Genomic DNA, 24,956 nt, shown 5'->3' with positions numbered 1-24,956 from the left:
TGGGAAAGGGGGGGGGGGGGGGGGGTGAAGCAGTTTGTCTTCACAGAGTCTCTCTGCCTGTTTGTGTGGCTGTCTACATCTCCCCCGCCTCCCTCCAGCTTCTGAAACCAGCAGCTTAAGGTCTCGAGGCGCAAAAGCTGGGCTGTTGAGTTGGGCATCACTCACTTTTCCCCGTGCTCCTGGCTGTGGGAAGCACTGGCACACACACCTTGAGGGGGGACAGTGACACAGATAAGAATTTACAGCCCAGTCCCTGCGTAGGATTTGGATCAAAGAGGCCCCTACCTTCAGCATCTGACCCCCCCGGTGAACGCAAACTGATTTTTCTCGAGTCAGTTCAGGGGAAAAGTGAAACTTCACACGCAGCCTGGATCAGCCCAGCCAGGGGCAAAGGGAGACAGGGTGAGCTGGGAGTATAAGCTGTAAAAGAAAGAACACAAGGTGGTCATGGAAGGTGGGGAAAGAAGAGGAAGGCTTCAGCTCTGAAAAAGAAGAGACCAGTATATAATTTCAGCCCTGCCCTTTTTCCTCAAAATACGAGCTCAGAGAAAATCATGTTTGATTAGCAAACAAAAGATATTGCCCGGAAAATTTAATCTCCTGAGATGCCCCAAACCTGGTACTTGCTAAATGCACCCTGATTTTGTGCAGGGCCTCTTGCTACTGATCAGAAAGAGTCTGTATATCAGAAGCCCCACTGATGGCTACAACGTGGTAGGTGAACACGCCAGACAGAAAAGACTGAGACACTTTCGGGCAATAAAGCTGCTACTGTGGTACTTCAGATCTCTATTAATCTGATTAATCAGAGCAAGATTGACCACTGGCTATTGTTATCTTGTGTGCATAATGCAAGTTCCCAAAATGCTTCAATTCACTCAGGATGACTATTAAAAAACCTAGGGTCGTACCTATATATGCCCCTTCCTTCCATGTTCTTAGGAGATTTTTAGCTGTTATTAAAAAAAAAAAAAGTCAATGCAAACCAACTGATTAAACTTCATTTTCTGAAAGGGTTAACCTAGAGTCAGAGCAAGACTCTGCCAAGTCCTGTTTCTCTGCTGCCTGCTAGGGTCTCTACTTTCCCTCTCCGATTCTCTGGCTCCCACCTTTCTCGATGCCTGTCCTGTCCTGACAGATATCACTGTCCCTTATCTTCAGCCACAGACAGGTGAGAGGAGGAACATATTTCAGCCATTAGCGTTTGAAAAATCCTTCCTTACCTCACCCCATGGTAGTCTGGACACAATAATGGGGTATGTGAAGAGCTTTACCATGGTTCCTGTGGAAGGTTTTCACAGTTAAGAGAAGATTTGCTCTCTAGCAAGACAGTGTTCGTAGACTACAGTAAGCATAAATCCTATCTGCATACGTTGAAGATCCTTACTGATGAGCATTGATTCGCTCTGCGGCAGTGGCCTCTGTTCTGCTCAACTGGTCTGTGAAAAATCTGTGAAAAAAAGCTGGTTACTCTGCATTTTCTGCCTCCAAACCCGGAAGGCACAAGAGGAACCCCTGATCGATTCTCTTTTGCGCGAGAACGAGCTTTGTGCCCATCTTAAAAACCCGTGGTTCTGTCTCTTGCTCTCCTTGAACTAACAAGCTGGCAGCGTGATGGTGAAAGAAAGTGCATTTTTAAATGCAATGGCAATTTAAAAATCAAACGGTACAAGCTCTGTCCAGCATCTATCACTCATCCTTTCCCCAGAGAGAGCCAGGAAACTGAGATGAATATCTCTTGCTGGAGTCATGCCGCCTGCATTTAGTGAAGTGGGACTTCCCCCCCGCCATGTGCTGATTGACTTCAATTCACTCTGTTTCAAGCAGCCTTGTCCAAAGGCAGCCACGGGCCATGCTCTGGGAGGAAGGAGGGATAATTAGTCGGTGCTTTGGGAACAGGCCTGCAATGAAGATCCAAAGAACGAGCCAAGGGCAAGGAGATGTGGGGCTGTCACACATCCGTATTTGCACGCGTGTGTTTTGGCAAGCCAGGTTCAAACAGTGTCCACCACCAGTGATTCGCAGAAGAAGAAAGCCAACAGCAGTAACAACCTCTAGGAGACAGCTGTCTGACAATCTGTCTTCAGGTCAAGTTTCTTCCAGAGCTTCCCAAAGCCAAGGTTCCCCATCTGCCTCTCCTTGACTCTTAAATATGCCAAAAACACCGTAGGAGCTAGAAAAATACGTGCTTTCATTCAACTCCTGTAGCAACGAAGTGGCTGTTCTTTCTAAGGAGAAAAAAAGGATTACCTAATTTTCTATGTGCCGTCTCCTGCTTTTCCTCTCTGCCCCTTGTTCCCATGATCTGTGGGAAAGCATATGAGCCAGAGCTGGTCCCCCACCTTCACCCCGCTGGAGACTTTCAAACCCCAAATCATGTCTGCCTCTGAAATAAAAGCTTCCCGTGTTTATTTTTTCTTTTTCACTACAGATGTCTCACTTGCCAAACCAAAGGCAGATGTTTACCTCAGTGAGAGGTACCATCTCTCACTGGAGATGAGAAGGCTCCAGAGAGATGTTACAGCAGCCTTCCAATATCTGAAGGGAGCTCCAGGAGAGCTGGGGAGGGACTCTTTGTCAGGGAGTGCAGTGACAGGACAAGGGGGAACAGTTTTAAATTGGAAGAGGGGAGATGGAGATGAGATACCAGAAAGAAATTCTTTGCTGTGAGGGTGGTGAGGCACTGGAAGCTGTCGCTGCCCCATCCCTGGAGGGGTTCAAGGCCAGGCTGGATGGGGCTTGGAGCAACCTGGTCTGGTGGGAGGTGTCCCTGCCCAGGGCAAGGGGGGTTGGAACTCAATGATCTCTAAGGTCCCATCCAGCTCTAACCATTCTGTGATTCTATGCCTTCAAGCCATGTGTGCAGCCAGATTTGAGAAGGGACAAAGAGCATTAGAGCATTCTGAGCATTAGAGTGGGGAAAGTCGAGCTGAAGGTAGCAACTGACAATTCACGTTCTTCTCCTGAAGGTCAAGCATGAACATGGTACACTACGTGGGCCAGAGGATGCGATGAAACACTTGAGACCTGAGGGGCTGCTGAAGCCCTGGTGGGACCTCCGCTAGGTGCCACCATCAGAGGGACAGGGGAAGCAACAGCAACTGTGTTATCCTCAGGAACCGGGGTCAAACCTCCACTTTGGAAAGGATGACAAAGGAAGATCGACCCACCCTCCTCCTTCCAGCAGCCCCTTCAGTGACACGGATCCTCACCTCTCATATCGAGGCTCAGCTGAGCCAGCGCTGGGGCAGCAGAAGGTCTCTCACACTGGTATTTTTCAGATCCACAGCACGTTGGGGGAAGTAGCAGACCGCTGAACTCAATTTAACGAGCTACTGGGCAGAGCCCTGCGGAGTGTACCAGACAAGACCGCGTGCATTCATCTACTGCCGGCAGAATAAGTGAAGGCTGATGGAAAAAACAATGGGTGAGAACACTGCTGTTAGACAGAGCCGCGGTGGGGTTTGTGGTGAAGATGCAAAATCAGGTAGCTCTGCGCTCCTGATGCGAACAGGCACGCTCCTACAGGTCTTGTGGTCCAGCTCCCTGCCTCTTCGGCACCACAGCCCTCAAAGGAGCACACCAGTGCCTCCAGCAGTTGTCCTACAAAGCAGGGGAGACCATCCTCAACTGAACCCAAAGCATACCCAATGGGCATCTTGCATCTGAGAGCCTGGTGAAGCCCTGGTGGCATCTCCGCTGGGCGGCCTTTTTTCACCCAGGTGCCACCATCAGAGGGACAGGGTCCCTCTTCATTTCTAAACCTCTTAACCACTGCAGGTTGTCATTTAATTGTCTCCACTTGAAAAAACAACCTCCCAAAGCTCCAGTTTTTCAGGAACGCTAAAGCAGAAAGATCCTCGCCTGGCCGCAACCCAAGTCAATCTTTTATTCCTTCAAGTCCTGACATTCATTTCCTTGTTCCTCTGCTCTAGGATCCCTCCAATAATCTATGGGACTTTTTTCCCACAGCCCTCTCTCCAACAAATCCCAGAAGACAGGTAACTTATGTTGTTTTTAGAAATAGCATAAGATAATATTTATTATAATAATGAAATATTATAATAAAATAATTTCAATTGCCAAAAACACAGTTCTGATACTCAAAGTCTCTCTTCAGCATTTAACAGCTGGTTTTTGATCTCACCCTTGCTCTTATGCGCTTCTCTGCTGCATTTCAACTGCAGAATTGAAAGGAACGAAATCAGGGTTGCTGGACAACTTTTACAAGACACAGATTCATTTCCAGAGAGGAATTTGATGTGGTAGCTCTCTGTATAATTTGGCACATCTCCCTAATGAAGCGGCTACATATCAGAAGAAGGCTTATGGCCTTTCTTAAAGTCAGGGGAGGCCTCGGGAGATTTAGAGAGCTGGTTCCTGTAGCAGATGTCAGATCTGGCCCCCAGAACTCGTGGTGCAGTGCTAATCCAGCACCCCCAAGGACTGTGAGGGACTCTCAGGAGCTCTGCCAAAACCTGAAAGTGCGGATCTAGGTTTCTGCAGTGGGTCACCGCATCGACCACCATGGCCAGTGATGCCTCGGTCTGCTCCTGCTGAACCCATTCAAAAATAGGTCTTTCTGCCAGTCATTGCAGACTGATCTCATCCTTAGGAGGAGCCCAAATCAGACTCCCCGATGCCCTGCTCAAAGTCCAGTGGTGTCAACGCTTACAGCAGCATTTCTGATCCCAAACCTTTTTGACAGAAAATGGAATTGTGATTTTTAAAAAGGGCTTTTATATGATTAAACATTTCAGTCATTTCCCTTGAACTTTTTTCGAAGCTCCTTTGATTATCTTCTAGCTTTTATTTCAATGTGTTGTGCTTATGGCACAGAATATTCTCTTCTGGTCTGGGTGAAGTGTTTTACTTTGCTAAAAATTGTTTCATTTTTGGGGGCACTTTTCAGTTTGCCAAATGCACTGGGGGAAGTCACGTCCATCTGAAACTCACCTGTACTCAGTCCTTTACAGCAAAATTAATATCAACAAATAATGACCACACCAGACTGCCTGCAATGCTTGAAGAGACCCTCTTCCAAATTACTTATCCTCACCTCTCATATCGAGGCTCAGCTGAGCCAGCGCTGGGGCAGCAGAAGGTCTCTCACACTGGTATTTTTCAGATCCACAGCACGTTGGGGGAAGTAGCAGACCGCTGAACTCAATTTAACGAGCTACTGGGCAGAGCCCTGCGGAGTGTACCAGACAAGACCGCGTGCATTCATCTACTGCTGGCAGAATAAGTGAAGGCTGATGGAAAAAACAATGGGTGAGAACACTGCTGTTAGACAGAGCCGCGGTGGGGTTTGTGGTGAAGATGCAAAATCAGGTAGCTCTGCGCTCCTGATGCGAACAGGCACGCTCCTACAGGTCTTGTGGTCCAGCTCCCTGCCTCTTCGGCACCACAGCCCTCAAAGGAGCACACCAGTGCCTCCAGCAGTTGTCCTACAAAGCAGGGGAGACCATCCTCAACTGAACCCAAAGCATACCCAATGGGCATCTTGCATCTGAGAGCCTGGTGAAGCCCTGGTGGCATCTCCGCTGGGCGGCCTTTTTTCACCCAGGTGCCACCATCAGAGGGACAGGGTCCCTCTTCATTTCTAAACCTCTTAACCACTGCAGGTTGTCATTTAATTGTCTCCACTTGAAAAAACAACCTCCCAAAGCTCCAGTTTTTCAGGAACGCTAAAGCAGAAAGATCCTCGCCTGGCCGCAACCCAAGTCAATCTTTTATTCCTTCAAGTCCTGACATTCATTTCCTTGTTCCTCTGCTCTAGGATCCCTCCAATAATCTATGGGACTTTTTTCCCACAGCCCTCTCTCCAACAAATCCCAGAAGACAGGTAACTTATGTTGTTTTTAGAAATAGCATAAGATAATATTTATTATAATAATGAAATATTATAATAAAATAATTTCAATTGCCAAAAACACAGTTCTGATACTCAAAGTCTCTCTTCAGCATTTAACAGCTGGTTTTTGATCTCACCCTTGCTCTTATGCGCTTCTCTGCTGCATTTCAACTGCAGAATTGAAAGGAACGAAATCAGGGTTGCTGGACAACTTTTACAAGACACAGATTCATTTCCAGAGAGGAATTTGATGTGGTAGCTCTCTGTATAATTTGGCACATCTCCCTAATGAAGCGGCTACATATCAGAAGAAGGCTTATGGCCTTTCTTAAAGTCAGGGGAGGCCTCGGGAGATTTAGAGAGCTGGTTCCTGTAGCAGATGTCAGATCTGGCCCCCAGAACTCGTGGTGCAGTGCTAATCCAGCACCCCCAAGGACTGTGAGGGACTCTCAGGAGCTCTGCCAAAACCTGAAAGTGCGGATCTAGGTTTCTGCAGTGGGTCACCGCATCGACCACCATGGCCAGTGATGCCTCGGTCTGCTCCTGCTGAACCCACTCAAAAATAGGTCTTTCTGCCAGTCATTGCAGACTGATCTCATCCTTAGGAGGAGCCCAAATCAGACTCCCCGATGCCCTGCTCAAAGTCCAGTGGTGTCAACGCTTACAGCAGCATTTCTGATCCCAAACCTTTTTGACAGAAAATGGAATTGTGATTTTTAAAAAGGGCTTTTATATGATTAAACATTTCAGTCATTTCCCTTGAACTTTTTTCGAAGCTCCTTTGATTATCTTCTAGCTTTTATTTCAATGTGTTGTGCTTATGGCACAGAATATTCTCTTCTGGTCTGGGTGAAGTGTTTTACTTTGCTAAAAATTGTTTCATTTTTGGGGGCACTTTTCAGTTTGCCAAATGCACTGGGGGAAGTCACGTCCATCTGAAACTCACCTGTACTCAGTCCTTTACAGCAAAATTAATATCAACAAATAATGACCACACCAGACTGCCTGCAATGCTTGAAGAGACCCTCTTCCAAATTACTTCTTAAGGGCTTAATTTATGCTAGAAAATAGGAAGTCTTGGAATAATCTTCTTAAGGGCTTAATTTATGCTAGAAAATATGAAGTCTTGGAATAATCATGGAATTGTTGGATTTGGAAGGGACCATCTAGAGATCCTCCATTCCAAGTCCCCTGCCAAAGCAGGGCTGCCCAGAGCACATCACTCAGGACGGCATCCAGGTGGGCCTTGAAGATCTCCAGAGAAGGGGACTCCACACCCTCCCTGGGCAGCCTCTGCCAGGGCTCTGCCACCCTCACCCCAAAGAAGTTCTTCCTCAGATTGGAGTGGAACTTCCCATGGTCCAGCTTGTGCCCGTTGCCCCTCGTCCTGTCACTGGGAACCACTGGAAAGAGTCCAGCTCCATCCTCCTTCAACCCTCTCTCCCAGAAAGCCGCTTTCAAATCCTAGGTTTCCTAAGCAGTTTTTTTTCCATTTTAGCCAGAGGCGAGATTCTATCTCTTGTCCCCGTGCTGGCTGCTTTTCTTGATGAAAATCACTGCTAAAAATAAAATGGGGGAATTATTAGATAGCTTTTAAACACCCGAATAATAACCACATCTCAGAGGAGCAGTGTTTTGCTCCCTTGGGTGGTTCAGACCTCCGTTGAACACTTAATTCATGAGTTTACATGTCACGGGTGATGGGAAGCCAGCGACATTTTTATGCGCTGCATTTATGCTTTATCTGAAACACTTGCAGGCAAGAGGGAAACGCTTATTCGAATGCAGCCTCTACGACGCTGTTCACAAAACCATCTGGACGCCAATTAAATTGCATTGTGAGTCTGAGATATATCATCATCTTTTAGCTGGGGACAATCAGAACAATGGCAGGATAAGGCATTCTGAGAGCACACGGCCCCTAGTTACAACTTGAGGCTTTCATTAGGACAAGATTTCACTTGCCCTTCCATTAGTGGCACTTTTCAGCTTTTGCTGGAGATCCTCAAATCATTCTTTCTTCTGCCTAACGCTGACGGCTCTTTTTAAAACGTGATTGATGGCCCATAGTCAATAGCCATCATGCGCCCGCCGAAGAAGTGGGAGAAATGAAATAACTTGGCTTTCAATAAATCAAGTGATGCTGCTAAATTTGAAAAACAGGTACTGGGAGTAATGGGGACAAGACATGGCCTTTTTTTCTTGGCGGGGAGGAAGAAAAATGTCTTGTCAGTAAGTTTTAATTCGACCAGCAGCGCAGTGGCATCAATAGAGTTGTTCTCCAAAATCACTCCACCAGCAGTTTGAGAGTGGCAAATAATCACACACAGAGAACACATAACCTATTAGATCTGACATTTCTCTGCAGGAGTTTTAGGCATGCTTAGTCCTCACCTTCACACCTGTTGTTTTTGAATCCACCTGTGACTGCTGGGAGTAGAGCGGACATAGATGGACAACCATGGACATCAGCCCATGAACGCATCAGGTGAAGCGAGTGGCCCACCTTTGCCCACTCTAGGTCCACTCCTGATGTTTTTCTATCTGAGAAACATCTAGCAATGGAAACATTGTTCAATCCTCTTCCCTGCCCATTAGCCATATTTTACTTTCTAGCTGGTACCTGCTGAGTCATGTGCTGCGGGGCCAAGTCCAGCGTTGGAACAGACTACTAATAGGTGCTTTAAAATCAGTGAATATATGAAATTAACTTTAACAGATGGAGAAAACCCCAAAAATATTATCACATCTTTCTCAGCTGGATTTAATATTCTCTTAGCAGCTGACATTTTCTCTTCTAGATGTAATAATACGCTGTAATCAAGCCACCAATTGATCTCCATGTGCACCATTCCCACTGGTCCTTAATTATCGCTGCTCCATCTCTCTCCTCGTCTCATCCTCTCCAACAAAGGCAGATTCTGCTTCCAGCAGAGGGCATGACACACACCTGGAGCAAGCTACAACTAAGCACAAAGGACTCCAAGAAACTTCTCAGGGACCAACCAACATCACCAGTGGTATCTACACCTGGAAAGCAACTGCTCCATGCAGGCATTGTTTCTTGGCACTGCTACAGTACCACTAAGCTTACTCATGAGGAGCTGAAACTGGGCAGATGAACCACGCTGCCACATAGAGCATCTCCTTCCATGGATCATGGAGGCATACTGGGCTAGAGAGTGCCAGTGGAAGAAGCTATAAGACAGATGACAACCTGAAGAGACACCATCATCAGGTGACGAGATATGAGGACGGTTTCAGGCACCTAACATTACTATCCCTACCTGTAGATCCTAAAAAGTTTAGTGATGCGGCTTAGTCACGTCTAGTATTGATGGGCCGATACACAACTGATGTACCCTGAAAGGGTATTCCACAAAAAAGGCTGAGGACTTGCTAGCTACTGACGGAGGGCAGCATGGGCACCAGCCACCTTGCCTCCACCAGCTCTCTGTGTTGTTTCTACAGACGTCGGAAAAGCTGTGTGGGACAATCCACCACGGAGGATTAACAGCTCCGGTTTGGAAGTTCCTTCCCAGGGATGCTTCTGTAACAACTCTCACTTGTGCAGTTTCTCTATTCCCCAGTCACGTGTCGTGTCTTTTCATTCAGATAACATTAGCAGGGTTGATTTTCTTTACTCTGACACCTTGAAACTCCCCACTATTTTGTCAAATTCTGCCGAAATGAGGCTCAGAGTTGCAGGGCTGAGAGGCAGAGCTCTGCAAGCATACACACACCCCCACCATGAGCTAGCCCGCATTTCATAGGAAGCTAAACTAAATAAAACACTAGACCTGAGTTCTGTCCTTGGAAGACAGAGGCATCCCAGCCTGATCACACTTTCATTAAGGTCATACACACCTACCTGACGTCCAGGTCTCTAAATGGATACCTTGGGGAAGGAACAAGGAATTTCCTGCTGACTGGACTGATGCAAGGTCATCTTAGCAAGGAGCAATCCAAACAGAGACCATATAATTGGAAGAAACCTATCCTCATCTTCCACTGGGAGCCAAAGCAGGTACATGATAGCTTCTCCATTACAGGTCACGCCTATATATAGGACAAAAAACAAGGGGGGAAAGGAAAAAAACAATATAATAAATTTATACTTTATGGTTCTCTGATCCTGTTCCACTTCAATGATGGACAGAAGCATCAGCAGGAAAGCGTCTAGAATTTTAAGTGGCAACAGGAAAATTTGTTCTGGCTCCCCTTCAGATACCTCTTGTATCCCACCGATACTCTTCGACCCCAGTTTTAGAAGTCTGAGAGACCCTCAAGCTAGGGTGCAGCCTGTTGAGATAACACAGTGGAAGGTTCCCCAGTGCAGTCACTCCCCTTTGCAAACCATCATGAAGAACTAACAGGACCTTCCAGATGGGAAGCAGGACAGATGATCAGAAAGGCATGTCTATACAGCACCCCAAAGTAGAGTGTAGAGACCCCAACCTCTGTGGCCAGCACACTTGTTAGGTCAGCCCCAGCAAAGTACATAAATACATAAACTTTCTTAAATAAGACAAAAAAAAACATTCTGTGAAGACATACCGCTTCCAACCCAAAGCTGAACAGGGTAGGGAAAGCTTGCCATTTCATGCACTACATAACCCTAACAAGAGCAAAAGAAGCCACTGAAGAATGAGCTAGCTCAATAACCTTCAGAAGTCTTAGGAAGATTAGAAGATCAGCACAAACACAGCCAGGCTGCCTGCCCCCAAGCCACTCTCCTGACTACTAGCAACTTCGGCTCCTGGAGGAAAGCATCTTTATGTTTAATAGCTCATGATTAACCTCTCCTCTCCTTTCCCTCTCCTCCTCTTCACTTTTTGAACCCACAGCTGTTGGCTAGTACACAAAGCAGCAAGATGTCCCACAGTATGACCATGCATGGTGCAGAGGAACATAGCATTCCACGTTTGGAGTCCAGCCCCTTCAGTACCTCTGTCCATCTCTGCAGCCACACTGTCCCTGGGAACACTCAGGCATTTCCCTTACGGCAGAGACACTGCTCTAAAGCAAGATGACCTCTGAAGCAAGCCCTCACAAACCCCCAAAAAACATACATACCTGATGTATTACCCCTCCTATTGCAAATGGGAGAACATTAATTAATTTAAAGAGATTACCCTGCTTTCCACTCTTCCTGCTACCGTAGCTCTCTTGCTAATGTCCCCTCTCCTTTGCTCAGCTTTCTTTCATTGCGCAAACACGTATTTGAGATCCCTCCATCTGTGTCTCCCACGCTTTCTTTCATTGCGCAAACACGTATTTGAAATCCCTCCATCTGTGTCTCCCACATCACTTCAAGCTCACCCATTCCACCCCTGGCAGAGCTGCTCATGCCTTGCAGGGGGGCTGAATTGGAACCACAGAATCACAGAATGGTTTGGGTTAGAAGGGACCTTAAAGATCATGGAGTTCCAACCCCCCTGCCCTGGGCAGGGACACCTCCCACCAGCCCAGGTTGCTCAGAGCCCCATCCAGCCTGGCCTTGAACCCCTCCAGGGATGGGGCAGCCACAGCTTCTCTGGGCAACCTCTTCCAGCCTCTGTCCATCTCTGCAGCCACACTGTCCCTGGGAACACTCAGGCATTTCCCTTACGGCAGAGACACTGCTCTAAAGCAAGATGACCTCTGAAGCAAGCCCTCCCAACCCCCCAGAAAACATACATACCTGATGTATTACCCCTCCTATTGCAAATGGGAGAACATTAATTAATTTAACGAGATTACCCTGCTTTCCACTCTTCCTGCTACCGTAGCTCTCTTGCTAATGTCCCCTCTCCTTTGCTCAGCTTTCTTTCATTGCGCAAACACGTATTTGAGATCCCTCCATCTGTGTCTCCCACCTCCCACATCACTTCAAGCTCACCCATTCCACCCCTGGCAGAGCTGCTCATGCCTTGCAGGGGGGCTGAATTGGAACCACAGAATCACAGAATGGTTTGGGTTAGAAGGGACCTTAAAGATCATGGAGTTCCAACCCCCCTGCCCTGGGCAGGGACACCTCCCACCAGCCCAGGTTGCTCAGAGCCCCATCCAGCCTGGCCTTGAACCCCTCCAGGGATGGGGCAGCCACAGCTTCTCTGGGCAACCTCTTCCAGTGCCTCACCACCCTCACAGCAAAGAATTTCTTTCTGGTATCTCATCTCCATCTCCCCTCTTTCAGTTTAAAACCATTGCCCCTCATGCTGTTGCTACACTCCCCAAGCGTAGAGTTATACTTCTTGCTCACTAGTGCTCCTAAAGAACCAGATTCCAGGGAAAAAGGTATTTTGAGAGAAGTGTGACCACCAGATGGTGCCTGGGAGTGACTGGCAAGGACTCAATCAGCACCTCCAGGCTCCAACAGCTGTCCCTCAGCAGCAAGATTTCTGCTCTCTTTGCTCAACCACCAGGTTTTCATAAAAGCATTTGATTTCCAAAAAAAAAAGGCAAAATTTCTGCTCTCTGGAGAGCTTCTGATATTGGTACAGCTGGAATTCACTATGAGATGCTGTACTCTGGAAATGCTGGCAGAAAGCAGCTTGGTATCTGCTCCATTCCTCCTGTACACAGAGCGGGCGGGTCTCTGTTCTTGAAAAAGCATGGGATCATTTAGGAGAGGATCGCACAGATTCCTGTGAGGATTTTTTTGGATTAACTTAGTAAAGAGGGGGCAGGGAGGGCTCAGCTTCTCATTCAAGAACAGTAGAAGATCCGTGTGATGTTACAGTCAACCCCACTGGATGGTTTTAGCAGGCACAGCAAAACCTAGGTTGCAGAGTCAATATCTTGCCGGAGGGGTTGGTGGAGCACATACTGCTTTTCCCTGGAGAGGTCTCTGCTCAGACCTAAGAGGCAGAAGTACCACCAAAAAGTGTGCACATTCCACTCTTCAGAGCACACCTCATTTTCTCTTGTGCTTGAATGGAAAATTTTACTTTTTCTCCTTTTCCAGAAATTTGCCCCCAAGTTTACTGTGAATAAACGCTGGTATTGGCTGGAGCTGAAGGGACAATACTGTGCCTCAAGGGATGTGTACTGAGATGTTACACCCACAGCCCCAGGGCATCTGCTGATAAATATTGCCCCCACATCATGTTGGTCCAAAGTATTGCCAAACCAGTGGGATTTGCTGTAAGAATTACCTGTGTGTCCAGGTCCACAATTTACATCCTTCATCGATGGGTGTTCACCAAATAGGTCTCTTATTTTTTGACGGAAGGAAAAACAGGAGCATTCAGGATGCTTATCTCTGGGTAGGTGAGATACACAGATTGAATCAGCTCCCATCAGCTGAGCAGCACAAGTTCTACCAGGGACACAAATGGTGCAGACTGCAACATTATGCTTATTAAAGAGCCTGCCTTCAACTTCATTAGGATTAGTGGTGATATTGTCAAAGACACCTAAATAATTTAGGAGCACAAGTAATTAAGGATAAGAAATGTCCTTCTAGCAAACCTGAGGCACTTCTGAAAATCCCACTGAAGGTCATTAAGTCTGCTGTCTGGGCCAAAGGCAGGGTTGCTCTGCTGTGTCGCGTGAAGAACATTTTTTTTTAAAAAACCTGTGTATTCCTAAAGGCTGTTCAGTAGCACTGTCAAGTCACTTCTCCTTTGACTGCCTGATTGAAGCCTTATTATTATTTTAAAGAAGCATCTGCTTTCATAACTGTGCATTGCTCCACAAACACAGCGGCATGTGCATGAGTGCTGACTATGTCCACAAATGCTGCAACAGATCAGGAGACTTTTTCTAACTTATGAACATCTTGTCACGGTGAAATGAGTGCTCCCAAAGCCATCCCATTAACAGCCAAGGGACGATGGACATCTTTTTCTTTGGCTGTCCAGAGCAGCACGGAGGAACAAGAGATGCTGAAGGCATCTGAAGGGCACCTACAAGAAGGTTGGGGAGAGGAATAAGTTCTTTGAGGGTGGTGGAGCACTGGAACAGGTTGCCCAGGGAGGTGGTTGAGGCCCCTTCCCTGGAGATATTCAAGGTGAGGCTCCACGAGGCCCTGGGCAACCTGGTCTAGTTGGGGGTGTCCCTGCTGACTGCGGGGGGGGGTTGGACTAGATGACCTTGAAGGTCCCTTCCAACCCAGATGATTCTATGATTCTATGTAGCACTGAAGAAGACATCCTAGATCCAGGATCTCCATCCTCTCCTCTTTCAGGGCTCCTAATTTAGAGGCAACGAAGCACCATCTTCTTGCTGTCATAATGATGGGGTTCCAGGCAAAGTATCTGGGAAAGGGATTTTTTCTGGCTATAGGCAAGTAAATGTCTCATATAGTTAATTGACTTTCTCTGTGTTATTGGGTGCTGCTCAGTCCCCTGCTGGTGTCGATATAGGAAAAGCTCCAGGAAGAATCAATCAGCTGCTTAGCTGAGCATAAAAAGACATGTTAGTGTGGCCTCAGGGATTTGGTGGAAAATAACCTGAGAAAATAATTGCTGCAAAGGAAGCAATTCTGCCTGCTGCTAAAAGAGCCCTAGTAGTAGAGAGGAGTCTTGCTCCATTCAGGGACACCTCAATTTCTTCTGGGGGAATCAATATTTCCAGGCGTCTCGCAGCAGTAGTAATAGATGGGCAAAGCGATCTGTGCCTGGCAGAATTATTTCCCTCCTGCCTACTTTGCCAGGGCATAAATCTCTTCCCTGTCCCCCCTGGGGTGTAGTTCTCCTCATCAAAGCAGGGAGCCCTTAGATTCAACAGCAACATTCATTCACTCCTCATTTCCATCTGCCCGACGCCGCAGGGGGCAGCCCCAGACAGCGGGTCCCTGCTCCGGTGACAGTCCAGGGTGACGGTGAGCTCTCCATCCCCCACCATTCCCTCTTCACATCAGACATTTGGGGTCGTGCCTTGCCTAACGGTGACGATTGCCTTTACCCTGTAGCACTTAATTAATGCCCTTCATTAAGCTGCAGGGCTGCTTATCCAGTGGAGGACGGCAGCAAACAGTGACCAGTCTGGTATCTCCACAAAGTACTGCAAGAGGAGGGAAAGCCACAAGTCACATCCCACCCAGACCTTCACCTCTCCCCTCTTCTCTCTAGCATCCTTTTCTCTCTCTCATCCTTTTCTCCTTCAGTAAATAAATCTTCCCCAGGGAAGTTGTGGCTGCCCCATCCCTGGAGGGGTTCAAGGCCAGGCTGGATGGGGCTTGGAGCAACCTGGTCTGGTGGGAGGTGTCCCTGCCCAGGGCAGGGGGGTTGGAACTCGATGATCTTTGAGGTCCCTTCCAACCCAAACCATTCTATGATTCTAAATCCTGCCTACACCTACAGAGTGTCTCGGACAGTAAATCATTCTCCCATGATGATATCCAAGGAAGAATCATAGAATCATAGAATCATCTGGGTTGGAAGGGACCTTCAAGGTCATCTAGTCCATCCTTTGGTGAAACCAAGTCCAAGCTTCCAAGCCAACCTGAAGATTGGTATAATCATAGAATCATAGAATGGTCCAGGCCAGAAGGGACCTTCAAAGTCATCTAGTCTGACCTCCCCACAGTCAGCAGGGACACCCCCAACTAGACCAGGTTGCCCAGGGCCTCGTGGAGCCTCACCTTTAATATCTCCAGGGATGGGGCCTCAACCACCTCCCTGGGCAACCTGTTCCAGTGCCAAGAAACTCTTCTTCCAACTGGGGCAAAGATGGCAGCTGAATACATTTAAAATTTTCTCCACTAAGACCTCTGGGAACTGCTCCTGCCTTCCAGCCTCCTGACTTGACACGTTTAAAGAGTGTTTTGAGCCTAGTGATAAAAGGAAACTAGACCAACTCGGACCACCTCACCACAGCACAAGCCATCGGGAGCACATTCACCATCTTTGGGGAGACCCTTTGTTTTTTCAGACCCGGGGAAGAGTGGGAAGGTAAGTCTGCTGCAGCAATAGTCCCAATTCATGCAAAGGGCAGGGACCTCAGGTCCCAGAGGCAGGGTCACCTCCTCCGTTTTTCCCATTTCTGAGTACAGGGCAATTGTCATTTATGAAGGGTGCAAGAACCACCGCTTGCAAAAATCACAGACTTTGAAACAAAGCCAGGACGCTTATTTTTTCCTTTCGGTACCTGTACTTACTGGTTTTCTGGTGAAGGTTAAATTGCATTGCTGCCTGGGGATGGGTTTTCAAATTATAGGAAAGATGCCAATACAATACAGAGAAGCAAATCCTCCCCTCCCGCCTATCTTTTTTTTTCTTTAGCATTTCCAATTTTCAATACATGCCTTCCTCATACAAGTGCATGAGGTGCTTCAGTTGCCCCCAGGGTGAAATCAGCTCCTCTTTTATACAACCTTCTAGATTGTTTGTGCAATTTGTTCCACGGGCATAATGCAGTGAGTGAGGTTTTGTTGCTTGACCTCTTCCCCAGCGATGCACTGATTGATCATCCTTTTCATAAACTTATTTCTTGCTTCAAATGAAGCGAAATAACGTGGGAAATAAGCCGGGATCTATACATTGTTCATAATTGATTTGATACAAATATTTGATAGTTCTGAAACGCAGTCGTTTGAGCAGATTGCACAGTATTTCTCAATACTCACCCAGAAACAGCTTTTTTTTTTTCTTTTCCCCCAGAATTGCCTCTCTTGAGAGCCTTTACTCCTAAAGTTTCAGCAAATGCACACAAAACTTTCAGAGAGTAAATTAGCTGGGTTGTTGGTGCTTTTTTCATCTAGACTGCCTTTCAAGGCTTGAATTTCTTAGTAAATGGTTTGGGGCTTTTGCCAAGATCTGCTTTCTGAAGAAATGCTGTTATTTGCTCTGTTCTGTTGAAGAGGTTTGGTTTTGTTTTTCTGTGGGGGGGGAGACCTGTGTTAAAACTACGAAAGACACATTTTTGCCAATCTTTTCCCATTAGAAAGAATAAAAACCAGGGAGTCTGACCTACGTGGGAAACGAGGTGCTTTCTCCAAATGACAGGTCCCATGTGCCGCTCCGGGAGTTTAAACAAATAGTTGTATTTCCTTATCCTGCCACAAAAAAAATAAAATTAAAAAATTTAATTTTATCAACGTTGTCCATTTCTGGACAATTTTCATAATGAAAGTTTCCATTCCCCCCCGAAAAAAACCAAACCCAAACAAACCCAAAATTAACTAGTTCTGTGGTTAAGGCAAACCAGACATTTTTGAGCAACACAAGCTGGCAGGCAAGAAAGTTATGTGAAAAGCTCCTGTGACAGGCAGGAATTATTGCCAGCTCCACAGACCTCCCGGTAAGAAATCGCCACCTTCTTGCTGTTCAAGTCAAACAGAGAAGTGGTATTTCTCTGGGCGAACGCGGTCCCCAGTGACCACGTAAATTTGTAAGGCTGCTATGATCTATTAAAAAGAATAATATATATGCATTGCAAAAGAACATTATCTATATATATAAAAATCCTCAAACAAACTGTGTTGCTGGGGATTTACTTTAAATGAAGGAAAGCTGAAAATTTACAGTTAGCAACTGTGTGTATTACTTCAGAGCCTGGAGCAGCTTCTATTTGTCGTGAAGCTATGAGAGATGTTTCCTGCTCCCAAGACTCTGCAGGCAAAGAAGGCGTTGAACTGGGAATGTTTTAGGAAGAGTCATCATTGTTTAGAGATGGGCAAACTTGCTGCAGGGAGATGAAGTGATGTGACCAGGAGCACACCAAAAGTCAGTGGCAGAACGGGGAACCCCGGCCCAGAGACAAACTCCTACTTGCCATAATCACAGCTTGGGTGTTGTCAGGACTCATGACGTGGCAGGTCAGGTTCAATTATCAGAAAGAGCTCCTTGGGTCTTTAACAACACTGGAAAACTCATCAGATTCCAGCAAAGCCTCTGGGCAATTTAGGTAGGAAAATATGACCCCTGCCTCATTGGAGACAGCTGCATTATAGTTGGGAGAAAGGAGGGGCAAATCGGTAGTCTGGGGATAAATCTTACAATTCACACTTTCCCTTCAAAGAGTGTGTTCACTTTTTCCCCTCTCGGTGTGGAGATAGGCAGCTTTTCCTAACATACATCTAAGCCTGCCTCTCCACAGAGCAGCTCTTCAGCCTGTCTGGGGAACACACTGTAGCCAAAGGCGGGGAGGAACATGTCCCCAAGAACTGTAGATGACCTGCTTTCCTACCCCGTAGCACCAGACCAGACAGCCTCCCCATCCAGGATGATGAATAGCCCTTCCAATCTGTAAATCAGAGCTGCAGCACCTCTGGCTAGCTCCTAAGCATCCCTCCTGCCTCCCATCCAGAGGATGATGGATGGGTAGGGGTGCTCTCGCCCACAGAAGCTTCTCGTGGGAAGCTGTTGCGTGGCGAGACGCCAGGGCACTGTTTTTTCAGTAAGGTGGAGGAAAAAAAAAGAGAATCACAGCTGAGTGAGGACAGAGTAGAGGTATGTCAGCTCAGAGCAGGGGTGGGCAGTGTATGCAGAAGCGGCTTTGAGAGGACACGGGCAGCGAGGCAGCCAAGTTTGCTGGTAATTCTGCTGCTCAGGGCAGCCCTACTGAGATGAGCAGCAGAAGGGTCCCTGAGACTGAAAGAGCAGGAGAAAAGCTGTATCTGTGTTTGTACTGCATAAGACAGAGCACAGAGTTAGACCATGTCACCGCAGTCCAATCCCTTGCACGGCACAGGCTGAGACACCTCACCCTATAACCTTCCTCCTGAGCCCACAGGCTCTCTTAGAAAAGGCTGTGGTGCCCAACATGCCCCAGCCTTCAGGCCAAACATGGAGATACTGAGATGCAGACTCTCATTTCATCGGTGGTTTACTCCAGCTGGAGACCCGTGTCACACATCTGCACCACCTGTGGGGAGAAGCCATGGAGACCTCTCTCACGCAGCAGCTGAGATGGGTTTCCTAAGGTCACCCCCAGCCACACTTAAATGTCTCTCAAAATATTTTTGGAAGTTTGGCATTCATGTCTAAAATTAGACCTTGTTGCTGCTGAGAAACAAGCAGCCAGCAGGAGTATGGTCTCCTCTTTGGTGTCTACTGGCAGAAAGTGTGAGAAGTATGGGAGGATGCCAGAGACTTGAGCAAAGTTTGGGTCAGTCAGCTTATACGCACGCAAAGGACTGGCTGGTTGTGACTCTCTTAAAGCCTGATGCCTTCCTTTTTTGTTTCTTATGGTCTCCCTCTGGCATCAGGTAAGCCAGGGCTGTAAATGAGGAATCCAAGACTCTAGAGGAACAATTCTGAATTGCAAACTGGGTGGCAAAACACAAAGAAAGTGGCAGCTGTCCTAGGAGATAAAGCTGTAGACATTCAGGATCAGCTCCGTGAGGCACCAAGACATTGACTTCCCAAACCCTAGCTCAGCTTCTGCCGGCTGAAAGAGCTGTTAAGTATTGGGGTGGAAACCCACATATGGACATTGCTTTTGTTGCTAATAAACTCCCACCAACTTGGGACCTCAGTGCAAAGAGGCCAAACACTTGCCATGTGTCTTGCTGCTCCAGCCTTCAAGCAGGAGGAATCTCCCCACCCAGCTTTCCTCCAAGCTCAGTTTTCCACTGGATCCTCTGGATAAGCTATAGACAATTCACAGTCAAGTCTGGCCCCACTTCTTTAAGAAATGAGATGCTTTACTAATTCTTTCTCTGGATCTTGTAGGTCTTTGAGATCAGTATGAGGAAATCTCTCCCCATAAGCCTAGTATCTCACAGTTTTGGTTGGGTTTTTTGTTACTTTTTACAATTTACAAGGTCATTGATACACACATCTGAGTTTAAGATGACTTAATTTTTTGAATGTCACTCAAACCAATGCATCTGGAGCAAAAAAAGGCACGGCAGAAAGAAAGGCCACCCAAAGCCACCATATCTGTGATAACTGAATAGAGATTTCAAAGCCCATCTCTGCACTTTGGATGCTGTGCCTGAGGATTGCTGAAGGTGTGGAGAGTCCAGAAATTATTCTGTAAATCACTAATGTGGATTACAAAGAGAACACTTAGGGAAAAAAGCGCTTAGGAATAGCTGAGAAGGGGCACAGGGGCTTTGAGTTGCATCAGAACCAAGCATTAGGAAGTCCACCATCCTGGCTTCCATCAGTCCCCTGACTCGGGTGCAGGAGAAAGGCAGGAGGGACTCAGGGGATAACTCCTTATAACCAGCATGGAGTGAGCACGGGTTCCTGGAACTGGCGTTATACTGAAACGCCAGTTACACTTTGAAACGAAGCAATTTTTCTGGAGAGGGTAATCAGAATTCTCGGTGTCGTTGCACAACCACCCACCGGAATTCATCATTCTGGAAAGGAAGCCTTTGCCTCCTGTACCATCTTGAGGGGGAAAAAGCAAAAATTGCCATTCTCCCCAGAGAAAAGTTTAGAAATAAATGTAAGACAGCCAGCGTCCTTTCCTGTTTTCTAACGCTTCTGAGAAATAATTTGTATTTTTAAATTGTGCGTGTTCAAAAATCCTCAGCATATGCTAGCAGCAGTTCTGTCTGGCTCTGTTTCTGTTGATGTATTTAGTGCCAGCTCTTGGGAGCAAGCGAGGCACCAGTGTGGATATTGGGAATGCCCACATGCTGCATGTTCACAAAGCACACAACTGCAATGACATCCCCCCGACATGTTCACAAAGCACACAACTGCAATGACACCCCGTCCCAGCCCTTTTCAAAATGCATTTGTCAAATGTACTTACCACAAATCAATTATGTTGCATAACGACTTTCAGCCATTATGTCCACATGTGCACAAAGTTTTGCACTCATCCTGGGATTTTCTTTTTCCCCAAATCAGCTCTTAAATCTTTCATGAAGAGCTGGCACACTGTTAAGTATTGACCTACAGAGGGGAGAAAATTCCGGCTGGATTTACCAGGTGATGGGCTCAGAAGGGAGCTGCAGGAAGTTTAAATATTTGCAGAAGGATTAAATTAAAGGGAGTTTAAGAATTGTGTCCACTTCTGATAGTATTTAAGAATTAGCCAAAAAAAAGATCTTGCCTGATCTTTAAGGTAAAGCAGGAATAAGTGCATTAGTGCATCTCATTATGCCATAACGAGATGGCATTTCCTGATATTTCGTCCTCTGAGAAAACTCTCATATTATCTAAAAGCACCAAATAAATCATGAAATCAACCATAGAACGTTCCATGTTGGAAGGTATCTCAAAAGAACCTCTCGTGGGAAAAACAGCCTAAATGAGATTACCTAGCACCCTCTCCATCTGCAGCTTGAAAACCTCCAGCAGTGGGGACTCTACCACGTCCCTGGGGAGGTTGTTCCAGTGAATAATTGTTCTTACTGTAAAAAAATTCTTTCTTAGATTGAGATATCTTTTTCTCCTTTACCACTGAGCCTCGGGAAGTTGAGTTATTCTGAGTAAGCTTTGCCCTCACCTCTAATTTAGTAGACCTTTCTGCCTCTACTCTCCACCATATGAAATCTAATTTCTTCCCAAAATAATTTAAAAAAAATCCAGGGCCCAGACTCGTCCCACTGGGACTGTACCTGGTTGCATAGTGCACTCTGTTATAATACTACAAAAGGACATGAAGGGGTGTTGGATTACTTGCCAACCCTGTGTCCAGCTGTCCAAAATCATGCATCAATTCAGCCGCAGGACCAGAGCAAAAAGGTGGAGTTTGTTGCTGTCCATGTCTTCCCATCAACGCTCATCCTGCACCCCCAAAAAATCTTACTGGAATCATTGACACAGAAAAGACACAGAGATTGCCAATATGTCCAGAGATCAGTAATCTAGAGAGGAAATAGTAGGAAACCTGGAAGAGCATATGCCAAAGCAAACCTGTGTCACTAGGAAAGTCAAGGAGTTCAACCCCAACCAAGCCTGCAGCAAATTTACAGCACAGAATTTGTACTTTCCTTCAGCCATCAAGATGGCTGGGGCTGGAGCACTTGCCCTGTGAGGAGACACTGAAGGAGGTGGGTTTGTTCAACCTGGCGAAGCGATGGCTGTCAAGGAGCAAAGCCCAACTTCATGCTGATCCATGGAGGCAACAGGAATAAGTTGAAATGATAGGTTCCAACTGGATTTAAGGAAAAAGACTTTATTCTACGGATAGCCAAGCACTGGAATGGGTTGTCCAGAAAGCTGGTCAAATCTCCATCCATGGAGAATTTTAAGACCCAACAGGAAAAAGGCCAGAGCACCCCAATCTGAGTTCACTGTTGACCCATTCTGGACCACAGAGCTCCAGAGGTCCCTGCCAATCTGAATGATCCTCTGGTCTTGTGCAATATGCTAACCTCACTGCTCTCCTGGATAGAAAGGTTTTTTCCTGGTTTTATTTGTGTCTGTGCTCCTCTCTCTTTCCATGGTTAGGTTCCTAGAGGGTGAACATTACAGGACAAGAGCTTGGGCCGACTGCTCTGTGCAGGAAGAAGAATCACAGATTCACAGAATGATACGGGGTTGGAAGGGACCTCTGGAGATCATCTAGTCCAACCCCCTGCCAAAGCAGGTCCACCCAGAGCAGGTTGCACAGGAACGTCTCCAGGTGGGGTTTGAATGTCTCCAGAGAAGGAGACTCCACCACCTCCCTGGGCAGCCTCTGCCAGGGCTCTGCCACCCTCACAGGAAAGAAGTTCCTCCTCATGTTTAGGTGGAACTTCTTATACTCAAGTTTGTGCCTATTTCCTCCTGTCCTGTCCCTGGGCACCACTGAAAAAAGACTGGCCCCATTCTCTTGACACCCTCCCTTTAAGTATTGATAAGCATTGATCAGAAGAAATACTTACTGTTGCTGTAGCTGAAACCACATCAGGACACGCTTCATCTCACATGGGTAATTTAAGAAGTGAGGAGTCTGCAGCAGGTTTACAAACTTGTGAGCTGGTGAGCAAGTTGCGGTCAAAGGGGTTTGCACCATCAGGACTCAGATCCTCCAGCTACCTGCTGCGGGAGGCACAGTGCTGTTTAGAAGCTACATCACTTTACAAGACATCATTTCATAAGACATCACTCCAAATTCAAGCAGAGAAAATACCAGTTTTAAAGCGTTGGGGGCCTTTGTGTTGGACTACTAGTGTAAATCCGTATAGGAACACTCTTGAAAGTCATAGCAGTAATTGCTTTATTTCCCCCTAATAAAGCAATTATGGGCTGTGATTGATGAGTTTATGAATTCTGCTCATAAAATCCAGACAGCTTTTACTAAGTCCATGCATCACAGGCTTCCCATCGTACTAAACATTGTCCAGAGTGTCATAACCTGCTGGAAAGGCAAGCTGTATTACCACTGCAGGATGCCAGGAAAGTGGGAAAGAAGGGAAAATAATGCTCATTCTACTGGACAAAACCAAAGACAAGAGGTAGGAAAAGGGGTCCCTTAATGACGAGTTTGCCCAGAGGGCTGGACAGGGGGGTGCATCAGGGGATAGACATCAACAAGCGACGTGAGAGGGGCAAGGGAATGTGAAAAGGGAGGGTGGGAGGAGGGTTGGGGGAAGCTCAGGGCTGCGTGGAGAGCTGCAAGAGCAGAACAACTCACCCCTTCCTTCAGCTGGGGAAGGTCTCCGCACGCACACCCGTGGCCTTGCTTCGTGGGAGGCTGGGTGGTACAATTTGCAGTGGAAGATATAGCTCATTTCATCTGGGAAGGAAAAAAAGGAGGCGCCATAAATTCGCTGGAAATAATGCAGCTTCCGAGGTGCTGACATGAATCACAAATTGCAGGAAATTTGTTCAATAGAAATGGGTAGCTCAGAGTAGTTGAGATGTTTCATTTCACCTTTTCTTTTTGCACATGCTTCCATTCTTCTTCTTGAAAGGAGACTTTTATTTCGTATTCATATTTTTAAGGGAATAATAGAAAGAGATAAATAACCTGAAAGTTATATGAACTACTTTATCCCAAGCCAGGCGCTGCAAAAAGAGAGAAGCAGGATTTTCTTTCCTTAGGGCTGTTCAATTTTATCTCTGAACATGAACACTTTTTTCAAACCCAGATATCTTTCAGGTGAGGATACCCTTAGCACCACCTTAGGGCTGACTTCTGCTGGACTCTGTGGGCCAGACTGTGCCAAGCCAGCAGACAAATGACAAAGGCTGGTTATTACCAAGAGAAAACCAAGGGGTCCAAGTTATAAAGATCCCCCGGATCTTTACAGACAAGGCACACTGCTTGTCTGTGGTCCCTTCTACACTGTGTGCCTTCAAGGAACAGCTACAGTGGCTGCAAAATTGATGAAGACTGGCTTTTCCACTAGAAAGGTAGGACCTCAAGCAGTTAAGTCCCCTTGAAGCCCCACAGTAGGAACAGAAAATCATCCTTTAGGAGGACAACGGCAGTCCCTTCACAGGGGCACCCAGGAAGCCAGAACTGTTGCTCAAAAAACATAAAGCCCTTATTTAACCCCAACACTCCGGGTTCCCCACAGCAATGTGGGACGTGGCCCTGAAGGGCTCTGCACTGTGAAAAAATGTCCTGGTTTGTGCCAATACAATTTAAGCATCGATGCATGAAGCTTGCAGAGATGAAGCACAAAAAAAGTCCTCAGAAGGATGAATGCTGCACACCCGCCAGAGGCAGGGCAAAATCTCATTCCCTGTTCATCGGTAGGGGACAATTTTACATGAGCTAAAGCTGGCTCAGGCAATAATTAAAGGAAGAGGGAAGGACAGCAAAGCCAAGGCATCGTGGGGAGCAGAGCCCTGATTTGTATTCAGCCTCACACCCTGCCCGGTCCAAGACCGACTTTTGGCTGATTTGTATTCAGCCTCACACCCTGCCCGTAGCCCACTGTTCAGGAGTGAACGTCCAAGACCGACTTTTGACTAACAGTTCTCCTATTTTGTGAGCGTCATTGATAGTCAGAGAGTGCTGAATCCGGAGATTGCCTTTGCTTTCCCTCCCAAATCTCCTGACTGAAGCCAGTTATTTATCCAGGAGTGTAATAGCCATGCGGTGCCTCCGTACCCTCCAGACCTGAATTGCAAATTCTCAACACACACACACACACGCCTCCGTACCCTCCAGACCTGAATTGCAAAATTCTCAACACACACACACACACACACATACATTCCCTCCCCAGATCGGTGCACGGCGTTAAAACGAGCATCCCCTCCACCTCACGTCCACGCCTGTGAGGGTGTCACCTTGTGAGACCAATCCTGGCCATCTCCATGGG

General features: G+C 46.9%; 1 long non-coding RNA gene across 2 annotated transcripts; it reads right to left on the bottom strand.

Moving 5' to 3' along the window:
* Positions 1–249: 249 nt before the first annotated feature.
* LOC106900342 lies at positions 250–23,414 on the bottom strand. Of its 2 annotated transcripts, none has more exons than XR_001414142.1 (5): positions 23,315–23,414; positions 22,563–22,716; positions 16,760–16,841; positions 9,729–9,916; positions 250–420 (listed from the first exon to the last, which is right to left on the bottom strand). It is a non-coding gene; the product is annotated as an uncharacterized LOC106900342 (long non-coding RNA). The 2 variants fall into 2 exon arrangements; XR_001414143.1 differs by lacking the exon at positions 250–420 and adding an exon at positions 5,143–5,255.
* Between the last annotated feature and the right edge of the window lie 1,542 nt (positions 23,415–24,956).

The sequence above is a fragment of the Calidris pugnax genome, unplaced genomic scaffold (genome assembly GCF_001431845.1).
Source record: "Calidris pugnax isolate Ruff unplaced genomic scaffold, ASM143184v1 scaffold147, whole genome shotgun sequence".
Classification (NCBI taxonomy): domain Eukaryota; kingdom Metazoa; phylum Chordata; class Aves; order Charadriiformes; family Scolopacidae; genus Calidris; species Calidris pugnax.
Note: the sequence above shows the minus strand (reverse complement) of the source record. Positions and strands in the feature narration are given on the sequence as shown.